Genomic DNA, 24,581 nt, shown 5'->3' with positions numbered 1-24,581 from the left:
TGACTGACTGAAATATACGACATAAAATGGGGTTTTTGTGCATTCGTTTGAATTGATATACGTAAAAATAACACAGAAAAATTTAAAAATCCTCGAATGTCAATGACCCAAACAAAAATGCACCAACAGTGGCTGTGGCCGATGTATGCTCTATTTTATGTAGATCATCAAAATTGAGCTTGAAACTATAAACTATGTTAACTACTCCTGTTGAAAATAGGTACGAAATCTTGGTATTCCAGGATTATTGATGAAACGACTATTAACATAATTATAGAGTTAGGTGTTGCCTTAAAAACTGCCGACTCGGTTATGTCGCTATCATTTATATAATTTGGTCTCAGAGATATTGGTATATTAGCATTTGTAAAGCGTTTTTTATGTAAAAGCTAAACAAAACTTGGCGTGAAATGACCCTTTCCAGTAGTCTGTTTACAACATCAGTTACGACTAAAGGTTTTGTTCTAAAACTGGACACAAATGATCACTATAAAATACACTAGAAATTTAGAACTGTGCAAAGGTTGGTCATACAGTCGGTTGTATGTTGCAAACGAAATATAGTGTTTTTTACCCTGATTGTTCTGGAATTTTGAACACACAATTACCATTAGATAACTATTACCTTACTTATTTCTATCACTTGTTCAACAGTTATGTACCCTTTCATTTAACTTCTACTTCATAACTGTATGGTGTTTTGCGGAGCGAACTTCTTCCATAGTTGAAATATTGTTCTGAAGCTCGGTTGACATGATCACCATGCAGTGCACTAATTCCTGACATATTTTGGGTCAGTTGAAGCAAATGGTTCAAAAAGTTCCATGCCCTTTTATTTTCGGTTAATGTGTGAAAGGCATGCCAAGGGTAGAATAGAATCATATTTCTTGTTCATATCTCATGGTGATGGGTATTTTAATTAAGACGACATTTCTCCTGTAAGGTTACACCTGGTGGATATTTGTGTAGCGAACTACTTCCACAATTGCAAGCCCGAACTATGTTTCCGATTTATTTGCGCCTCATCTTCTTTTTTAAACTTCTAATGATATTGATTCGTGAAGTTAACTACGTTTTCGGTTAAACATTTTTTATTATATTTGTTTAACTACCTGAACATATTATATTCTCAGTCAGTTTTTTACCAAGTTGTCAGAAGTGCGGGGTAGCCATAAGTCCTAAAATAGCTTCAGTTCTAATAAAACTGGTTTATACATTTACAGCAGATGGGATTTGTCTTGACTGTTTTTTAACCTTAACATTAGATATGAAATGGGTTTTTAGCGTTTCGCTTTAGGATTTTGGTTCTTGCGTACTTAAAAAGAGGGAACAACTCTCATTTCGAAGGTAAATATTGTTTTGGACATACCTACATGTCTGTATTGATCATATGCTTAACTTCTGTAAAGAATTAAACGTCTAACAGCAGAAATACTTCAAACCGCCAGACCAGCCCTCGCTAATTGGTTACGTGCAATAATTCCGGTTTGATCCTCAGTTAGATGCGGATATATACATCAATAGGTTTCCCTTGCAATATCTTTTTTCAGCAAAAACACACACCAAACTGCGTTCTTCCTGTTTACTCGATTTTATTTTATGTCTACTAAATAAATGTTAAAGGAGAATTATGAATGGTATGTATGATGCGATCTTCACAAGAAATGAATGGAAGCAATTGTTCGGACCTTTGTGATCTGATATCTCCTTCATAGGGAATCTGCAAGACGATCTACCAAATAACAAGATCGGACAATTGCCATGGCCATGTTCGTCCACGTAACATGCCACTATCGTTTCTCGTAGGTAGCTGTGCAATTATCTGGATCCATATTGATTATGCATCTTTGGTAATATAAATTGTCACGTCACACTTTTGATCATATTCGCTCATATACCAGTGTCGACGGGTTCTGTGATATATGTAGCACGTTATTCCGTGTCACAAGACAGTATTGCCGAGATCCATGTGTTAAGCACTGTCGGTCAACTCTGACAAAGGCCTAAAATCAAGAAATTGTGTGTTTTGCTGGATTTCAAAACTTTGGACAGTACATTTTATACAATGTCTGCTACTAAAAAGGACTACACCTGGAGTTTCAGCTCTACAACAGATCGCCAACTGGGCAAAGCGGTAGGTTTTTTCATAGTTATTATGGTAAAGAGATCTGAAGTATTGAAAGCAATGCAAAATTAATATGGAATGCACTTGAAATACCAAATCGGTTATTACATGCTGTATATGTCGTCTGCAAAATAGTTAGAAATAGTATACACAGATATCAAATGCCAAACGTCAAGTGGTAAATATAAAGCTGAAATATGTTGGAAAGACCTTTGACTCATTTTCTCTTCCATCATATTTAGAAAGGGGGTCTACTTAAAGAGTAGGCATTCGCGTGGATACCAGGAAGCATTTTTGGTTGGATATGGTGTCACAGTAGTTCTTTATTTGAACGATATTTTCTTATATATTTTGAAAGGTTTAAATGGTAGGTGTATGGCTGTATTTGTTTTGGACGGCAAATGTCGGAGATGAAATGGCCTCCAAACATTCGAAGTTAGTGTCCCTACAGTCAAGAGATATTTATTTAGCGTTGTCCATCCTCCCTTTCGTCCGTCCGTTCGTTCGTTCCTCCCTCCTTACTCCTCATTATGGACATTAAAATGAGTATGCAATGTTTTAACTAGAAGAATTTGTTTGTATCACAGATTTACATATGTCTGCAGTGGTATAGATAAGACTCATTTGTTGCATTTAGCAACAAACGTTACAAATGTTATATTAACATGTTGTTTTTGTTCTATTGTTAAATATTAAGTGCTTCTAGTAATTCGTGGTTGCTGTCCTATGTGTCTCTCATTGTCTATTGAGCTTTGATCGTCATGCATCTATTTGAAAAGTATTACAGTGGAATCTGCTGGACTGTTCTTGTTTGAAACAAGTAACATACACAGATGAGCAATTCCGAAGCTCGCTACGAACAGCTGCGAGCTGTGGCGGCTATTTCGAAAGTTGGTATCTTTAATCTCAAGAATATCAACAAATACGAGTTTTCTTTTAAAAGTAAAAAAAATGCAATTCAACATGAAATGAATATAATATGAACGTGTCTATCATATAATTTTATCTGTATTCATGCTCCCGTATTTTTCTTATTACCGCTGACAATATAACTTTAATGATCACTTTAGCAGCAACAATCTGTTGAATAAGGCGATAGGCTATAATTAATATATCATAAACAGATTCACTGACGATCAGTCCTGATATAATCTATAGTTAACGCCCGCCAACTGAGCCAAAAATGATATAGAAATATAATTGTATCTTCAAAATTGTTGAAAGTTGAGAAAAATAAATCAAAAACCGTTGGCGTAGTCCAAATAAGTGTACGTTGACGTTTTTGTACGATTTTTGATACGGAAAATCCTTCACCTACAAATTGTTTTGTACCAAAAGTGGGTAGTTATTCCGATCGGGATTCAGGGTTAAATCTTATTGCGTCTATAAAATATCATAAAAACAAGAAATATTACCAGATAATGTTATTTTATTTTAGTTCCGTACGCAAAAAATTAAATATCCAACGAATTATTATGAGTTTGATGCTATTTTTTTCATTTCATACTGTCAAAACATAACGATATATACATGAAGGGCACCTGCAAGGCTGTGGTTCACAGTTATACAACGATCAGAATACTTCGTTATTTTTTTGGAACATATAGATGCACTAATAAAACTTCATTGATTACTGTTCATGAAATATTTGCACTAAAAAAGAGCGAATAATTAATTATAAAAAAAAACATGAGAGATTTTTTTCTCAACAAACAGGAGAGAGAAAATTGACAGCTACGTCATCAGCTATTTTATATATAGAATTTGCGTTAGGGGCGTCCGACGGGTAGCGGCGTAAAAACACCCTTTTTAAAAAGGGGGTAATTAAGAAAAGAAATTAAAATACTAATAAAACTCCGAAAATGAGCATAAAAGAAACAGAAAATGTGTTTATTTCAGTTTAAGATCGTACTTTATTTCACGAGTGTCATAGAAAAACAGGTCTATATCGAAGCATGTCGGAGATGTTTGAGTTTTTTACGCTTGGTATAATTGTTGTCTGTGTCAGTCAAGTTTCGTTTTATTGAAAAGGTAAATCCTGTGTTTTATGCATTTAATGCTTGTTTAATGTAAAATGTCTTTGCATTTACACGGTAAATATGAATATAAACCTTTATTATCTATTTCAAACATAAAATACTTTTCTAAATACAATTTCAGTATTTTCAAAAAACCCTGTTTTTTGCACAAACCCGTTTAGACGTTAGGGATTGGAAGAACACGTCTATTATTTTTAGGGAATTGAAAAGTCCCATATAACACGTGTATTATTTTTGACTACCAGTTGGCGGTATGCTGATTTGGTATTAACAAAACTTGCCCTTTTGCAGGCTTTCATCCAGTTTGGCACCATCTCGAACTGCCTTCATGTGCATGCATGAAGTCTCATGTAAATGCTATAGTTCATGCATTACCAAATTAAAAAAAATATATTCAAATGGAGCGACAGCGTGTCACATTATAAGGTAGAGCTTCTTTATTAAGATGTTTATTTAAATGATAACCTTTTGTTTTTGGTCACAATATACTACCACTTACATATATGATGAAGAAAAACCGCGTTTATTCTAAACGTACAGGGTCTGTCCCCGAAAAAAATGATGTATTCCTCTACCAGTTAGTGTTCAGACCATACCCGTAATCCTGACCATCGTCTTATTCATAAGGGAGCTGCATGTGTCATCTTGTTCACTGTTTGGCTTAAAAAAATAACGATTCAGTAATGCTATATCAAAATCACAATCACACAAAATAGCATACTGCGAAAGTGGCAAGTACACTAGTTTTTGCACCGTCATCATGTTAGTGCAGTTGTAGCATTAGATCATCTTGATGTTCGCGTGAGTGCAGTCGTGTTGATATAAAGAATGTATAAAAGCAGTGACAACAAACATAATTTTACCATAAAACTATGATGTTTTTTGCACTTTTTGAACCCAAAAATAACTTTGGCCTTGTGTAAAAGAAAAAAAAAATGAAGCACTAATGTCTTGAGTCTGAGTTTGAGGCTTAAATTACATTTTAATTTATATCAGGATTGAGCTATGCGCACTATTTTTGTTTGGTATAATTTGTATACTATTATTTTGAGTGTACACACATGAAACTATGTTTATGGTAATCACTATACCTATTTCTTATAATCACAAATTGAGTGTAACGAATTAATTTGGCTAATTGAAATAAGATACTTGAGCTTATTACGCTTAAAATATTTGGAGAAAATGGGACATTGCTTATACATTTGATGATAAGAAGACACGTTGAAGACTAATGATCTTTTCATACCGATCGACCGCGGTTAAATTAGCATTAAAACTAGATTTGATTATGTAAGATAAAGTTTTTTTTAAGAATTTCTTTTAGAATGAATATCCTGAATGAATTTAATAAATATGTAAAATGTATAATTATAAAATTACATTTTAATAAAGTTATTACGTCAAGCGCGTCCAATTGCCTGTGAACGCAACGTCAATTTGGAATTGACGTCGTTGAAATTGCGTCCCAGCACTGTGCGTGCTGCTCATTAATTTGGGATTGAGATAACATTCGAAAACAGTAAAAAGAAATATCAATTGATGTTTTCATTGTTTAAAACAGTGCAATAAAATTGTATTTCACTGATAAAACGCTATAAACCAGCGGTAAGCATATCATAAAAAGCATTTAATTTATTATATTTCACTCAAATTTAGTGTGTGTTTAACATGCATTCAAGCAAAAACAACAATCTAAGCACCAAAAAAACCTATGTTATAATAGGAATTTCCAGATAACGCCAAACTCTCAGACAATTTTAACAAGGAAAGATTTTAAGTTTATAATAACAAACAAATCCATAGGATTAAACCAGACCAACATGCCCGACCATTTTGATGAAATCTGGATGTACTTATAATAATTTATGTAGAACGTACGTATTGTATTGTAGAGTATTGAATGTACGTATAAACAAGTTTGTATATTGTGTCATCTTTTAAAGCTGCACTCTCACAGATATACCATTTTTACAACTTCCGTTTGAAAATTAATGTTTTATGGCTGAAACCGTGACTAACGGTTAAAGAAGAATGCATAAACTGGTTTCCATGGATTTTCGCAAGAATTGGCTCGTTCCAAGATAAAATAAATGTCAAAATCTTCAATCCGTGACGGAGTGCATCTTTAAGCATTGGTCATATTTAGCTTTACTAGTTGGCTTATTGAGTTAGAATAGCAAGTGAATAGTGCTTACATGACAATATCGCTTATAATGAGGACGGTTCAGTGCCAGATTGGTTACTAGTATGTCGTCGTAACTAGTATACCGGCAATAACAGCGGCATAGTCGCAACATACTTGATTAGTTCAATGACACACGAACATGTAGTGAACGTTGTCAGACATTTAGTCCTACAACTTAACATCGCCAAGTAGAGCTACCTTGACACATTGTAATGAGTGCGTGTGTGTCCTCGAGATCGCGCTTTGGGTTTTGCAATAATAAAAGAGAAACTATACGAGGCCGTGCACTTAATTGTCTTATTTTCGTAAAAAACGTGCCGACTGACATTGGGATTGCGTTTTAGCATCGTAACACCATCTGTTAACTATTTTCTTGTAGTAAAAAGGTGCCTACATAACTTGTGATTCTTGTAACGGATTTAACGATCCTCTACCTCATTAATTCCGGAAACAACTAACTAACCATTTTTTATATGAAATGGTTAATTTAGAACAAACCTATTAACTATCAAATATCAAAGGCCTTATTTGACCTAAGAGTTTGTAAAATCTTGCATAAACAACTCTAGACGTTCAAAACTCTTGATAAAAAGTACATTGCTAGTTTAAATCATTTAAAATACCGTACTTTTTTAAAGATATTTACGGACATGACCGCCCACGTTGGACTTTTCATCATCGTGAATGCTTTTCTTTTCAACGCCTCAACAAATTGGATCATTTTTGGCAAATTGCTCGTAATGATTGAACTTTTGCAAATGCTTACACAAACTGAGTGAGGAGAGACAACGCGTAGCAACATAGTTACCTACCAGTCTAGTGTTCCTTGGTTGTCTTTGCCTGGTATCGGCTGTAGTAAAGGTAGATCAATCTTGTAAGCTTACTCGTATATACCAGAACACACATACTCTATTGTATCGCATCTACTGCGCTCATGGGTCTCAGTTGCTTCATGTGACTATATGGAAAGTTCGTCATTTATTTATGGTCTATTTTTGCACACTGTAAAAACAAACGACTGAGAATCGGACAAACAAATGTTATCTGATTTAACTCCTTGAAAATAACAAACATGACTTAACTATGTCAATAAAAGAACCTACATATTATGCTAGTGCCTATAGTATGACGTCTAATAATACAACCATGTCAAATATACATTGTACTGAAAGGTCTCAGATATTTTATGTATCTATTTTCTTTCTGTGAATGTTAAAAATATCATTGCTTTAAACACATGTGTTGAAAAGAGGCCGCTGAACTCATTTTTATCGACCGTGGTAAAATAGATTCAAATCCTTTACCGGTTTGTTCACTGTTGAGTTTTTCCCGTCATCCTGGTTAATTAACTTGCTTCTGGTGAAGACGATTCAGTGCTACATTGTCAAGGTTATGTCGTTGTAACTAGTTTTACGACAATAGATGTGGCATTACCGCAACACAGTTGATTAGTTAAATAACATAATGACAGGTAACATTGCAGCACAACAACTGCAAACGTTCAAAACGATAGTATAATGAAACCTAATTTGTATTCTTTAAATACTTATTTAAAAGAAAGTTACGCTAAGACCACGACCACCTGCATGGGTCTTGTTATCATTACGGGTGCTATACTTTTCAACAGCTCAACAAATTGGATCTTTTTTTGGCAAATTCCACAGTTAGGTTGAACCCGAACAGTGTAAGGAAAGATAACGCGAGAAATTACCTTTTTCAACCAGTATAGTGTCCCTTGATTTTCTTGGCTGGTATTGGTAGTAAAGGTGGATCAATCTTGCAAACTTACCTGTATCACCTGGCCTTCCAAGGCAGCCGGGCCATCGATTACATACTTGGCTGTATCATATAACTAGATCTGTTGTTCATTTATTTAAGGTATATCCAGTATGGACATAGGACACACGCATTTCATTTATTTCAATACCTTGAAATTAGTTTAAATGACTTATGCAGTATATACTCCTCGTACATTGTGCCAGATATTGAACATTTGTTTAGTTGTTTAAACGATTAAATAAAAAAATTCTCTGACATGTCTTATTTTGTAAACATGCAACAGTTGTAAAATGTCCCCTGTTTTTAGTGTAATAGTAAAGATCTTACCATTTTGTTAGATTTTAAAGGCGTTCATTTCAGACAACGTCAACGGAGCTCTTACGTATTATTTTAAAAGTTGAAAAACACATTGATTTCTGCAAGAAGTTTGTTTACATGCATTAAAATGTTGAAGCATCAGAATCACCACTGTTGATATCAAAACATCGTCTACGTTACAGAAGGCGTAACTGACAAATATGACAAGTATGTCTGATTTTTTTAAACTAAAATGCTTTAATGATAAACACACGTGAAATGTCCAAAGTAAAAGTTGAAGTAATTTTACATTTGAAACACACGGTTTTTACTATTAATTACAAGTACCATGGTTCAGTATAAATGCCCAATGTGTTACTGCCCAATGTGTTACTGCCCAATCGTTACTGCCCAATGTGTTACTGTCCAATCGTTACTGCCCAATGTGTTACTGCCCAATCGTTACTGCCCAATGTGTTACTGTCCAATGTGTTACTGCCCAATGTGTTACTGCCCAATCGTTACTGCCCAATGTGTTACTGCCCAATCGTTACTGCCCAATGTGTTAGTGCCCAATGTGTTACTGCCCAATGTGTTACTGCCCAATGTGTTACTGCCCAATCGTTACTGCCCAATGTGTTACTGCCCAATCGTTACTGCCCAATGTGTTACTGTCCAATGTGTTACTGCCCAATGTGTTACTGTCCAATGTGTTACTGCCCAATGTGTTACTGCCCAATCGTTACTGCCCAATGTGTTAGTGCCCAATGTGTTACTGCCCAATGTGTTACTGCACAATGTGTTACTGCCCAATGTGTTACTGCCCAATGTGTTACTGCCCAATCGTTACTGCCCAATGTGTTACTGTCCAATGTGTTACTGCCCAATCGTTACTGCCCAATGTGTTACTGCCCAATGTGTTACTGCCCAATCGTGACTGCCCAATGTGTTACTGCCCAATGTGTTACTGCACAATGTGTTACTGCCCAATGTGTTACTGTCCAATGTGTTACTGCCCAATGTGTTAGTGCCCAATGTGTTACTGCCCAATGTGTTACTGCACAATGTGTTACTGCCCAATGTGTTACTGCCCAATGTGTTATTGCCCAATGTGTTACTGCCCAATCGTGACTGCCCAATGTGTTAGTGCCCAATGTGTTACTGCCCAATCGTTACTGCCCAATGTGTTACTGTCCAATCGTTACTGCCCAATGTGTTACTGTCCAATGTGTTACTGCCCAATCGTTACTGCCCAATGTGTTACTGTCCAATGTGTTACTGCCCAATGTGTTACTGCCCAATGTGTTACTGCCCAATCGTGACTGCCCAATGTGTTAGTGCCCAATGTGTTACTGCCCAATGTGTTACTGCACAATGTGTTACTGCCCAATGTGTTACTGCCCAATGTGTTACTGCCCAATGTGTTACTGCCCAATGTGTTACTCCCCAATGTGTTACTGCCCAATCGTGACTGCCCAATGTGTTAGTGCCCAATGTGTTACTGCCCAATCGTTACTGCCCAATGTGTTACTGTCCAATCGTTACTGCCCAATGTGTTACTGTCCAATGTGTTACTGCCCAATCGTTACTGCCCAATGTGTTACTGTCCAATGTGTTACTGCCCAATGTGTTACTGCCCAATCGTTACTGCCCAATGTGTTACTGCCCAATCGTTACTGCCCAATGTGTTACTGTCCAATGTGTTACTGCCCAATCGTTACTGCCCAATGTGTTACTGCCCAATGTGTTACTGTCCAATGTGTTACTGTCCAATCGTGACTGCCCAATGTGTTACTGCCCAATGTGTTACTGCCCAATCGTGACTGCCCAATGTGTTACTGCCCAATGTGTTACTGCCCAATGTGTTACTGCCCAATCGTGACTGCCCAATGTGTTTGTGCCCAATGTGTTACTGCCCAATCGTGACTGCCCAATGTGTTAGTGCCCAATGTGTTACTGCCCAATCGTGACTGCCCAATGTGTTACTGCCCAATGTGTTACTGCCCAATCGTTACTGCCCAATGTGTTACTGTCCAATCGTTACTGCCCAATGTGTTACTGCCCAATGTGTTACTGCCCAATCGTTACTGCCAAATCGTTACTGCCCAATCGTTACTGCCCAATCGTTACTGCCCAATGTGTTACTGTCCAATCGTTACTGCCCAATGTGTTACTGTCCAATGTGTTACTGCCCAATGTGTGACTGCCCAATGTGTTACTGTCCAATGTGTTACTGCACAATGTATTACTGCCCAATGTGTTACTGCCCAATGTGTTACTGCCCAATCGTTACTGTCCAATGTGTTACTGTCCAATCGTTACTGTCCAATGTGTTACTGCCCAATGTGTTACTGTCCAATGTGTTACTGCCCAATGTGTGACTGCCCAATGTGTTACTGCCCAATGTGTTACTGCACAATGTGTTACTGCCCAATCGTTACTGCCCAATGTGTTAGTGCCCAATGTGTTACTGCCCAATGTGTTACTGCCCAAAGTGTTACTGCCCAATGTGTTACTGCCCAATGTGTGACTGCCCAATGTGTTACTGCCCAATGTGTTACTGCCCAATCGTTACTGCCCAATGTGTTACTGCCCAATGTGTTACTGCCCAATGTGTTACTGCCCAATGTGTTACTGCCCAATCGTTACTGCCCAATGTGTTACTGCCCAATGTGTGACTGCCCAATGTGTTACTGTCCAATGTGTTACTGCCCAATGTGTTACTGCCCAATGTGTTACTGCCCAATCGTTACTGCCCAATGTGTTACTGCCCAATCGTTACTGCCCAATGTGTTACTGCCCAATGTGTTACTGCCCAATGTGTTACTGCCCAATGTGTTACTGCACAATGTGTTACTGTCCAATCGTTACTGTCCAATGTGTTACTGTCCAATGTGTTACTGCCCAATGTGTTACTGCCCAATGTGTTACTGCCCAATGTGTTACTGCACAATGTGTTACTGCACAATGTGTTACTGTCCAATCGTTACTGCCCAATGTGTTACTGCCCAATGTGTTACTGCCCAATGTGTTACTGCCCAATGTGTTACTGCCCAATGTGTTACTGCCCAATGTGTTACTGCCCAATCGTTACTGCCCAATGTGTTACTGCCCAATCGTTACTGCCCAATGTGTTACTGTCCAATGTGTTACTGCCCAATGTGTATGTAAACGTTTGTCAATTATTTATTTCTGTAACAAAGACGTAGCTTTATCGGTATGCATAATGTGTTTTCAACATCTGTAAGCTTCAGCAAAACTACCATCGTTTCAGTTAAAACATATACTGAATGCCCCTTGGAAGGAGAACTAGAATATTTTGAATATGTGTTTATTTGACTTCGTCAAAGTTATGTCCTTAAGCACTGATTTAGAATTTTAAAAACCCTTTGTATTAATGTGTCTTTATTATTATAATACCCTACATTTACAAGCGATGGGATCGCCTATGCGCCTCAAATACGTACCAGGCTTATTCGATAAGAATTACCGCGGTTAAATTAATCTAAGAATTGCAGTTTAACAATTTAACAACCATGACGTTATAAATTGGCTCTCCGCCTGTTTAAGACACGTTCTAATCTAGGTCAGTTCGAACATTTTGTGTAAATTCTTAATTACTAATAATGGCGCATTTTTAATCAGTTGAGCAATACTTAGATCCTAAATATAATTGTGCAACATCTAAATGCTTACAAAGGGTGGAGCGAGCGGAACGAGCCCTTCTTTGTCATTCAGGTTTTACACAATAAAGTCCTAGTGATTTATATTATAATGTGTTCTCAGCAATCAAAGTACGACATCATGTCTGTTAATGTCTGAACGATTAACCGAAATACAAATTGGAGGCGATCTCATTTGCTGGAAATGTAGGTTAAAGTATATGATTTATGAAAAGTTTCATCATTAGATTCGCTACTTTCAACTGTTTGTGATAAAAGAAGACAAGAATGTGCAACCCGCATTGTCATTTGCATTTTTGTGTAATATATGTTTAACTTCTAGTCACATATCTAAGTATAAAGCCGGTGTTCAGGAAATTTGAAAGCTGGCGAACAAGACATTTGTATTATTCCAGTAATTGGTAAGAGCCAGGAACATCCTAATACCTGTCACTCTAAAGCTTGTGGAAAGCACATAAACTGCCTTTTCATAATACAGAACACATGGGTTTAATACAAGGTACATAGTTCTGAATGCATAGCGAATAGCCTTATACATTTGCTAAATCCCGATGTCAATTTACCCATCAACAATGGCGTGACTTTTTTGTTGTCATTACGTCTTCACCATACATTAAATGAAAGGTGTTTTTTTCATGCACCGTTCTGAGACAATGCTTACTATTTTCGTTTTGACCTTTAAGCAAAAAAATGGTTATAAGTATTACGTTATGACTCGTGAGATTGTAATCTAGTCGATTTTTGCAGGTTCGGATTTCACTCGGATCAAAACGCATTACCGATAACCCTTCTGGTTTAACCCTTTTGGTTTAACCATTATTAATTTTGATAAAATAAGAAGTTCCAAAACACACATAATACCTATCAGACAGACAAGGTAATCATAGTAGTCGATATTTGTAAGGTTGGGGAGAAATCAAGAAGTTGTTCTACTAGCAATTAAAGTACACATTTATAGAATTGAGAAATAAGCATAAATGCTTTTTATAAATCTCTCTTCTGTATATCATTAGAAAAATTGACAAATGGTGTGGACTACCAGAGTTGACATGTGGTCATATTTGATTTATAACTCTCAATAGTATAATACTCTTTTATATGATACGTTACTGATTTAATTTACCAAAAAAAGTTATCATATAACAAATCGTATCTTAACGAAGCACTTTTTTCTGGCGTCATTTATGTGCATTGCGCAACAATACATGTTTTGCCGTTATGACAGCGGGTTGGAATACGGCCGTGTTGCGATAGGTGGTATACAAACAAGTTAAATTTACGTCATGATTTGCTTGTAGATTTATCATGATAAAGTCATTATATATGATAGCCTACATTTACAGCCAATGAGATTGCCTATCCGCCTCCAACAAGTACCGTGTCTAATTGTTAAAAAATTGAATTGTAAAAAGTGTACATGACATGGCGTCATAATTTGATTCACCGCCTGCTGAAAACACGTTTTAATCTAAGTCGGCACAAGTGCAAGAGTTTATTTCCAACGGGGTCCATATTTGTGTATAATGGTGAATTAAAAAGTATTAAGTGTAACGAAATTTTCGAAATTTTAATTGTGTATTCTCAGATTTGTTGAATTATAATATAAGATTCTCAAATGCACTATTATTGATATCACATAATTATAAAATATTAACATCTCAGTTATCTTTTAAAGATCTAATACAAATATGTTATGAATATGTAAGTTCTTGAAAAGCGCACATATATTTATAAAACAACTAAAATTTATGAATAAAAAAAACAAATTCCTCAGCCTTTCCATATCCTTTGAGAGAAAAGTTTTTACAAGTGTCTGAAAAATATTCCGATTTTGCGACTTTGATAGTATATGGAAGCATTTTCTAATCCCTTATACCATTGGAATTAAATGAAGATGCTGTTAAAACCATCAATATGTGGAACATAAATAGTCAAGGAAGAAATATTGTGCAAAATCTTAAACGGTGGACCGAGCGGGTAATCAATTTGTGACGTCATATCTGTTAAGTTATAACTGTACACGTCGATAAGGCGTTGTAGTTTTGGATGGCTATATGCGATTTTCTAGGCCGGAAATGTAGATTATAATCGGAAAAAAATGTTCGTGCATGTTAATCACACGACAAATGTCTCAGAAGTGATCTAATGCCCAGCCCCCTTTTATGAACAAAGGCTTGAATATATTCATTCCACTGTGTATGTTCAACCATTATTTCTTACGCTTAATTAATACTAAAATAATAAATAAAAGTATAAATGACATTTTATATTTGAACGCATATGAATAGTATTATTTTTTAATGATGCTGTTATTTTGTTGGAAAAAGTTCTGTTGAAAATAAGATTAACTGTTGTCAATAAATTCAACAAATATAACTATTTATTATCCTGTAACTTTTAAACTATTGAAATGAAAATAATATACTGGGAACATATGTGTTTTTCATCTAACATCTAGTTCATTGGCATGGTTTTTTCTTGCTAGGTACGCGTTGAAATGATAACTTAGTGCACATGCTTTATCAATAAACTCCCGATCGTTCGATTTGTGTTTTCTGGCAATTAGGAAGAATCAGACAGCTCCGAAAATATCACCTGTCGCATCGAATTACAGTATCATTAGGAAGAAACTGGCTAGGCTGTTGTCGTATGACATTATTTATATACCCTGTGTGTACTGGCTAGGCTGTTGTCGTATGACATTATTTATATACCCTGTGTGTACTGGCTAGGCTGTTGTCGTATGACATTATTTATATACCCTGTGTGTACTGGCTAGGCTGTTGTCGTATGACATTATTTATATACCCTGTGTGTACTGGCTAGGCTGTTGTCGTATGACATTATTTATATACCCTGTGAATAGGCTTAACAACGTAAAGGTCGATTTGTAAAATTGAAGAAATATTCTTTATTATTTTCATTTATTGTTTACTTATAGGACAGTCTATTAAGCGTGGTCATAGAATAATAAATATCGTTCCATTGGTATGTGTGCTACTATGCTTGTTTTAGACCGATTTAATGGCATCATACAAATTTAATAGTTCAAATATCAATGTTCATGTAAATCGTGTCCACATATATATTATGAAATTATACAAAATGATCATAAAAAAGTTGTTACGAGTAATGACAGAACGATGTACGGTAATTAACACTTATATAGGTCAACAAAGGACCTCCGACGTTATCTGAATGAATGTGTGTATCATTATTGTGAAAGGGAACTGTCATAATCATGGGCTAAAATTACGTGTGTTAAGTTTTCAATTTTAGAAAATCGTAAAAAAATGCTGTTGAAATTTACCATTGTAAAGCCGATGAATATAAACCATATGTATAAAAAGGTAACTTCACAAACAAAATGTTTATATATATATATAAATATACATCTGTGCGGTTACAACTGGCCTTGTTTACGGTAACTTAATTACCAAATCAGGTAGAAAGAACTTTACTGGTCTAGTCTACAACAGACTTAAAAATTAACAAGACGCCCTTGCACCGGTAAAGTTTTACTGCAGAGTCTGAAATTGACGGCAAGGTCCCGTCCGCGGCCCGCGAAGTACATTCTTTTCCCGCTTCATCATTACACATCACTCCAAGATAATGGCAAAACGCTCACGTGTTTCCATGGCAACAGACCATCGCTCAAATCAGCTTAACAATCTCGGAGGTATGCTTGTTTGAAAACTTCGGAAGTTGTAAAAATAGTTGTATGCCTGTATGTGCATTACTAGGAAGTAGAGAGTCATTGAATGAATGTTAAACAATAGTTCGTACAGTGTCGACCAGGAGTCTGCCCCAAAAATAGCTGGAGTTTAGTACATAGGGTCTTCTACCCCGCCAGAGACAGTTTGACAGTATTGTGACGGTCTATCGGATTCCGAACGTTTCTTACAACATCGGTAAGTCTACAAGTATGCGCGTACATTCCATTTTTATAAATTTGTTGCGACCCTTGTATTCTTATTAGGGTTAATATGTCAGGTTAAATAAAAGTATTAATTATATAATATAAGCGTTAAATGACACTCGTATTATATTAGTTTATTCATAGTAGTTACATTCATTGATATTATGTATGAAGTAATTTGTGGTTTCGTTATATGTATAAGTGCGTGTACTGCAGCATATATTTGAAGTCGTATAACTATCATGGAAGCGAAAGAATGCTGAATAAAGCATTGTAAAACATTAAAACCGATAAGACCGAAAACGTTGGTCAACACGGTTTTCAAATGAAGACACTGGATTTGATGTTAGGGGTGGGGATAGTTTTATGACTTTTTTGCTCTTTCTGGCATACTTTACATTTGAAGACAAATAAATAATAACTTTCTTAATATTCGAAAAGCGATTGTTCACTTAAGTCTTGGGTTTCTCATGGATTATACTTGTGGCTATGGTTGAATATAGAAACTTCAAAGTGATAGGTTAAATGAGACTCCACACTGAGAACATTGAATAGTTCCTCAGTGGAAGTGGCATTCCGTATCTTATCTTAGAAATCATCAGACAATCCCTCCTGCTTCCAAAAATAATAAACATGGGGCAATAGATAGTATTGTTGTCTGGATGAAAAATAAACTCAAAACACCTGAATGGTTTGAATTCTTCAAATGCTGCAATTGATATATAAAACTATCACTGAGCCAAGATCAAAATTAATTAAAGCAGAATATGAATCATACCAGAGGAGAAGCAATGGCGCCTACAGAAAAGTCCTCTAGCAGAAAATACCTGTACACAAGATTTAATAACTGTAGAGATAGTTCAATATATGAAATATAACCAATGAATGTCGGCTTATTGCAGCATTGCGCACAGGTTTTACAACCAGTTGTACAGAATTAGTTTATTATTTGATTTGGTCAAAGTCAGCCAATTTGTTTATTGATTGGTCAATACATGTATTTACACAATACTAACTATTAACCAATAACTTTATTTAAATTTGCAAAGTAACCAAAAGATAACCTGTAGACAAATTATCAAGGTTTTCTACAAATAACTGCAGTAGTTTTTGAAATAACGACAACATGAGGTACTGGAGAAGAAGACGACTTGTATGCATGACTTGTTCCCTGTTTGGCTTCTTGTCAAATGACGCACTGGTATTTATAGAAAAACGTGGTTACAGCACAGACGGGCACTTGTCGGTCCTGCTATTAACTTATTTATTGGTAAATCTGTAATACTTGAAAGATCTTTATAAATCTTAAATGTTTTGATTCAAAACTTGTTAAACATCTTCCGCTGTATTTTGATTCAATTGGCTGCTTTTCCAATGTGCGGAACTGATTAACAATCTATACAGAGAGAAAACATTGCTTCATTATCGTCCGGGAAATGTAAACAATGCTAAAGATTATTCTTATTATCATTATATATTGTGTAACACTGCATATGGGATATGAACGGGTAAAAGGCTTCCTAATTAGAAAAGTGGATGTTGTTGTTCTAGCCTGTTCCTTAGGGGACTTGTTAGCAAGCTTATCTTGTTGTCATCTGGCCTTATCTCCTATCCATCTATCTCTTCCTCTGTACACATGCTATGGTGATGTATTTGAATGTAGAATACTTATCATTTTCAGGTAAACAAAACATGAACAAAGGCAGGCATATTCTATAAATATAAACAGTGTTTGTATTAAAAGTAAATAATCAAAGACACTTATTGAGGTCAGACTCGTATACGCTACAAACTGTTCGGAACCGAATAAACATTTTTTTTAAAGTCAACCTTTGAAGCGACCCAAAGTGGGGGTTCTAGAGGTATTGACCACTAACAATTCTAAGTACTTAAAAGACGAAGTATTTTAGAAACGGAAAGAACGGAAAAGTGTGTTGCCGTTTGATTCATAGGCTTAGTTTTGGTGCCCGGCTTGTCTCTGTCTAGGTTTCCTTTGCCAGTGCTGTTTATAACTGCACTTAAGTGAAGTAAAAATGAGTAAACATTTGCACATTTAGAATCTTTTGTAAGCATTGAAACGATTTTGTTTTCATCAAATTATTTGTCCTGCTCTTTATTTTTGCATACATTAAGTTACGTGTTGGATGAATTATTACACAAAATCGTATGCTCGTTTCCACGTAACGCATTTTTTACGGTAATATAGAGGTGAAAATAATTGCATTCTGCCGGTAATAAACCATACTATACCTACAGTTTGTTTTCCGTGCTCAATGACATTGTAGAACATAAACCAGGCTCTGCATCAAAAGAATTGTGAGCATAACGTAAGAAATTATGTCTGGAATTGTGAAGTATTATTTACTTAGAATTTCTAATACCCCAGGGTCCATACAAGAATATGCCGTTTGTTTTGCAACGTGATGATGATAATAATTACCTCCGCGTAGAATGATTATTGTAAACTTAAAATCTCACGAATGGTTACATCTGGAAAATGGAGTATACAGCAAAGAAGAAAAGTCTGTTGGTACCATTTAACAAGCAAAAAACGTATTGTTTCTGCTATGGTACTTGTAATACGGTTGTTTCCGGTTAATTTAGAAAAGAGGTCAATGACAAGGTCATGTTCAGGGTTTGTACTCACAAACCACCAGTCTGTCTCACCGTTAACACTACGACGATGCTTGATTCGACACAAAATTGCAGGTCAAGGCAAAATGTGCATTCAAACACACGTGGTAAGACCAAAAGTGTACTGCAAAAGCTAAGGTACTCATCTACTAATCTATTAAACACGCACCAGTATTGTAAAAAGAACGTCTCTTTTATTTGTAATATAGCAATAACATAACGTTTTTCTTTTAAAATAAATGAGTAACACCACTTACAAAAATGTTTCTGATTCAAATTATTTCCTCGTTTAAATTGCAAGCGGTTATCCTTTTTGCTATCTCCGAGCATTCGATCCCGGAAACAGAATACACACGTGCTTTGTATGTGTCATACCCCGGCATCATAAAGGCAGTACGAAACGATCATACAGACTAATAACAACGTTTGGTAAAACTTCAAAGGATGCTTTGTGCAAATATTGCCACATGTTTTACGCGTTTTACCGATAAATACACGTTCTATTGTACCAATAACTGGCAGAATTGTCAACAACAAGATGCGATACAGCTTCATCACTATTAACACAAGTGTGACCATCTTTAAATACTGCAGCTGATGCAAGTTCCCTTTTCATAAGCTGTTACTGCTCATAAACTCATATCAAAAATAAATTGAATATACTCGGTTTATAACTCCGGGCTAATTACCTAAATACCGGTTCACGGTTAATAAGTCGTCTTCAATTACTTTTATTACCGGTTTATCGGTGTGTTTTCCAGCAAATGTTGGTTGTGTTGTTGTTTTTTTCACCTGAACTCTGCTTGTGATTACTTTAGTGGTTTATCTGGTCCGCGTTTCCTGCCTACTGTATTACCGTGGAAAGATTATTTGTTCAAGATTCTTTCAAAATCCACTATGCTTTCTAAGTAAATCCGATTGAAGTATATACTACATAGTAATTATTTTACTTACAATTACTTGAAAAAGAGTGAAAAATTTGATAATACTTGACAAAGATAGAAACCCAGCTTTTATCTTACACATCCTTAACATTCATTCATTGGGAGGAAAGCCTGGAAGCCCTAGATGATCATAAAATGCGGAAATAACAATGCTGTCTTATTGCAAGTATTCTGTTTATTGAAGCCAGAAATTGCACAAAACATTTGATCAATAAAGAAGAGAATAGGGTGCCTAAGAGTATACACATACGTCTTGTTAATTACAAATACCAGAACAGTGCTTATGTACGCTTTGATACCAGGCCTCAATATCGCAGAATATAAGTAAGTCAATTCACAGTCTAAATCACAATTCTTTTCACAACAGAACCGCATAACATGAACCAAAATAGAATACGTTTTACCATTATTAAAAGAGCATTCTCTCAAATTGATCATTCTTTGAGGAGTTATAACTCCCAATTACATTTTGTGCTGAAGAAAATATTTTCGTTAGAATATCGAGCCATGATGAATACAACATGAAGAACAAATGAATGTGCTTCATCGAAAAATCGAAATTTTGAATCATGTCCTTCTGTAGTATGGAAAAATGAACTGATACCAGAAAGATCATGAAATGACTTGAGTATTCTGGTGATAGTTTGGGCCAGATCTGATTCGGTCTGGTCTAGGTTTTCGCCTTTAATAAAAAAATAAATAATTAAGTTTCAAACCGAAGCATTCGAAGTGCATCTGAATTCAGCTTCTACTTTCCCCCGTGTTTTCCTGATAGCACGTTATATTTTTACGTTCGTTACGTTTTCCTGCATGTTCATTTTATCCTCCCCTTATGTTTCGCTGATTGCATGTTCATTTGTACTATCTCCTACGTTTTCCTGATAACATGTTCTATTTACTTTCACTCACGTTTTCCCGATTGTACGCTCATTTTACTACTCGTTATGTTTACCTCATAACATGTTCGTTTTAACTACCCGTTATTTTTCCTGGTAGCAAATTCATGTTAACTATCCCTTACGTTTTCTTGATAGCATGTTCAGTTATACTACCCGTTTTTTTTCCTGATAGCATGTTCATTTCGTCTCACTGCAGTTTTATTCTTTCTGAAATAAATACATTTCTGAACATACGAGTTTGATAATCTCATTATTAGTTGATCCTATCGAGTTTGATAAACTCGTTTCATTTCTCATGAAAGTCTTATCTTTGAAGCCAATTCGGATGCTATTTCAATTTGTTCAACTCAATAAAATGAGGGTTGTTCATTATAGTATTTTCGAACCTTTTTTGATACTGGTTTATAAAGCCCTTTTAATGTCATTTGATAAGTACACTGTTAAATCATCTGTCATCGGCGCCCCCCCCCCCCAAAAAAAAAATAAAAAATAAAACTACTGTTTCATAGAAATTGTGAAATCCCTTTCTCAAAATGTAATTTGTAGTACTTTATTACATTTTGACTGGACCAACTATCAATTGTAAAACTTAAAATAAGGTACTGAAGCGGAGTGAAAAGAAAAACTATTGTTTAATGAAGAATTTAAATATAATAAATTTCATGCAATTTGACTCTTTTCTCATCGTTATACTCATTAGGTCGAACAAATAAGCCCACAATAAACATTTCTGACAAAATAATGTTTCTGTATGTTTGATATATTGTTTTATGAACCCTTGTCATATTGCATGATTTCAACTTGTCTGCTCTGTGTACGACTATTTTATTCTGAGATTACATAACAGTTTAAATGAATGTTTGTGTTCAGATGGACACGTATGACGTAATATAATATGCATTCCAAATTAATAAGAATTGAATTAACTTATCTTAAAAAATCCTCAAAACATGACACAAAGTTGCACTTTACCCGAAATATAAGCCAGTACACAAAACTATATAATTATATTTATCAATTACTAGGTACATGGAATATTTAGTACATGTGGAAGGAAGTCCTTCCTATAAACCTTCGCAAAATTATCTTGACACATCTGTTTGGAAATGCAAATGGCAGTCGCATTATATATTGAACGGCCCTCGGATAAATGGTTAGATATTTTGGGCGATACAAAATTATGAAATTACATAAAAACAAAGATGGTACGAATATTACAGTCTTCCATTCAGATGTTATCTTATTTACTGCATGCAGACGTATATGTTGGAATTTTAAACGATGCACCACTAAGTGTGTTCAGAATTCCCTGAATGATTAGAATGTTCAGGGTGCAGTCAATCCTTAAATACCTGGCTCTTGTGGTTTTCAACCGAAATACTGTTAATTTTGATCGTTTGAATGTGAGACTGGTCTGTTGTAATATGTCATTTATGAGCCCCCGAATCTTATTTTGGATCAAAGGAGCGGTGCTAGACATTCTTTCGTATAGGACTTCTTTCGTTTGAAATGAACATAGGTGTAACCGAATTATTCATATTGGTCTTGTATGTATTGGTAAGAGGAATAGATTCAAGCATTTAATCTAAGACGACAATGGCTTTCTGGGAATCACAGACACCCAAGATAACTTACACTAAGTAGTAACTGTAACAATGTGTGCAGACCTTGTTTGTCAAGGCAGATTATCGTCATGGCCATCTTCCGTCTCGCCTTAATCAGGGTTAATTACTCTCATATTCACTTTTGCTTTGATCATGCGTGCACGTTACTGTGTGGGTCACTGTGATCTTAACCCTTTGACACTAAGACTCGACTAATTATATCAGTGCTGCCATGTTCTATTACTGTCCAACATGGACACTGTACAGTACACACGAAAGAAAAGCTATACATTAACTCACACCTCTAACTGCCCTATATCTATCGCCAAAACATTGACCGCTTGAGATATACTTTACTGAAGCAGATACAAACATTCAATTCCACACATGATTGTTGATTATTTTTAACTTTCCATATTAACGTAACACACATGAGCCACATGCCAATGATATCAGTCAGTTTGGCTGTTCTTTAAAACACGTGTAAATATTTGTATACTATCAATTGTATCATTGTACATATATCATAGACGTAAGTCACAATACAAAAAACCTTCGTTTCGTCTTGTAACTGTCTTATGGAGTTTCCTGTGTTCAATATTAAACTCGAATGCCAGACCAGACTCTTTCGTGATATCCATCTTTAGATCGCAATCGCTTAGACGATCAAAATAATGGACAACGACACGTGTAGATTAATTTTTCATGCCTGCAAGTGCAAGGGTACGTTGATTATTTCTATTGCTGAAGATCGTTTATCATTTCGGTATAACCCTAGGCTGTTTGCCAATGATGCCAAGAGATACTAGCCAGAACGTAGGGAACACAAATACTTTCAACAGATGCAAGAAGCCGGAACTGCATCGGCAAACTGCTACACTTATAGATGGTGCTTTCGAAATAATTACTTAGGGATATATAAGTAGTAGCTCAAAATATTTCATCAATGAAAGCTGTTACCGCATTGAAGCAGTAGAATAATTTTCATTGCCCAAACAGTTGTTTCTAAGAAGACTAGCCCGGACTGTGGTTTTGTGGTTAGTAAATTACATAATTCAAACAAATGTTGAATATGGAGTAGCAGTGAAGTTATTACCATATTGGTGTGGAGGCGTGTTTCTTCATCGTTCATTGTTCTGTGAAGTGTTTGTTCTACAGAAGGAAAGTCGTGTGAAGTTATTCGAGTGTAAGTCAATAAAGTGACCGAAGGTAGAAACTTTGCCTACGGGCGTTCTCTTATTTGCGTTTCCTTACAACAGGAATAAATGAAAAGGTGTCAGTCGAAACTTGAAAGTAAACTTTAGCTCTTACTTGAAAATTCTGTGATATTGAATACTTAGATTATAAACTGACACTAATTCTCGTGTGTTTGTTATACTACATCTGTTGATATTAAAAGGTAGTTTGTCAATCCGTTTTAGGGTATAAAAATAAAACGTTCGGCGGAGAAAAAAAAACTGAACAGTATTATTACAAAGGTATATTTGTTTTAGAAAGTATGAATACCCTTTATGAAAATGACGTTGTTAATTTCATAATATTTAGTTGTTTTCACATTATGAAAACCAAATAATGTCGAAACGCCTTGTTAAAGTGAAGGTTTTCTTTTCTTTTTCAACATTATGTAAGTCTTTGATCCTGGTAATGAAAACTGTGGGTTGTTTGTTCAAGTTCAAGCAAATATTCTACCTTGGCATTATCCGCTATATATTGAACTTCACACTCTACAGTTGATCCTGGCTCAGCCAAAATGGTGTTTGCGTTTCTTTCTTTTTTGCAATTTATTACCGCCGTTTTCCATTGATTGAATGAAATCTCAATTATCCCATAATGTACGACTAGTCGTATATGGATGGAACGAATTCATGACCTGCATTATATTTTCGACGATATCGATCAGGATATAACAACGATGACTTAACAAACTTTAACAAATCCTCTGTAGTTTGTTATTATTTCTAAGATGTTCGATACCTTGATTATATCTACTTTGCAGATATTATAGAATCATAATTTAGTATTTCTGTAACCACTACAGGTATCTTCATCATTTCCTACGACGGTATGTGGGTTGCAACGAAGCGCCGGGTTATAATGCAATTCTTTTGAATAAGAAATGTGTTGTAATTGCTTGCATACGCTCTCAAGTAATAATGGATGTTTTTACCTTCATACAAAATATTTTGAGTGTGTTTTTGCTGGTTTAATTTCATTCTTTCGCGGTATGAAGATGTGCCTTTCTGTTCACCTATCAATCATGTCATTCAAATTAGACTTATATTTGCGGAACTGAATACAATGCCAGTCGCTCTATGTGTCGGCTTTGTAGTGTACACACCAAGATGAGATTTCCATGCCAGCGAATTTGCTTTTCTTCTCTAACGTGAAACGTATTATTTTTTTACTGAATTGGGTTCAATTTGTGTTGTTTTCGGTATTATACAAAGTCGCCTGTCGAGTGTGTTGCTTG

At 35.5% G+C, this 24,581-nt stretch overlaps 1 protein-coding gene across 5 annotated transcripts in view; it reads left to right on the top strand.

Moving 5' to 3' along the window:
• Positions 1-24,581, top strand: part of LOC128207939 (filamin-A-like) — a 70,648-nt gene that overhangs the window by 22,986 nt on the left and 23,081 nt on the right. The window contains exon 1 of one of the 5 annotated variants that reach the window (XM_052911172.1): positions 15,782-16,022. The exons of 2 other annotated variants lie outside the window; for them this stretch is intronic. The gene's annotated coding sequence lies outside the window, so the exon portion shown is untranslated. 2 more of the 5 variants (XM_052911183.1, XM_052911177.1) reach the window with 2 other exon arrangements.

Source organism: Mya arenaria, chromosome 2 (assembly GCF_026914265.1).
Source record: "Mya arenaria isolate MELC-2E11 chromosome 2, ASM2691426v1".
In the NCBI taxonomy this organism is placed as follows: Eukaryota; Metazoa; Mollusca; class Bivalvia; order Myida; family Myidae; genus Mya; species Mya arenaria.
Note: the sequence above shows the minus strand (reverse complement) of the source record. Positions and strands in the feature narration are given on the sequence as shown.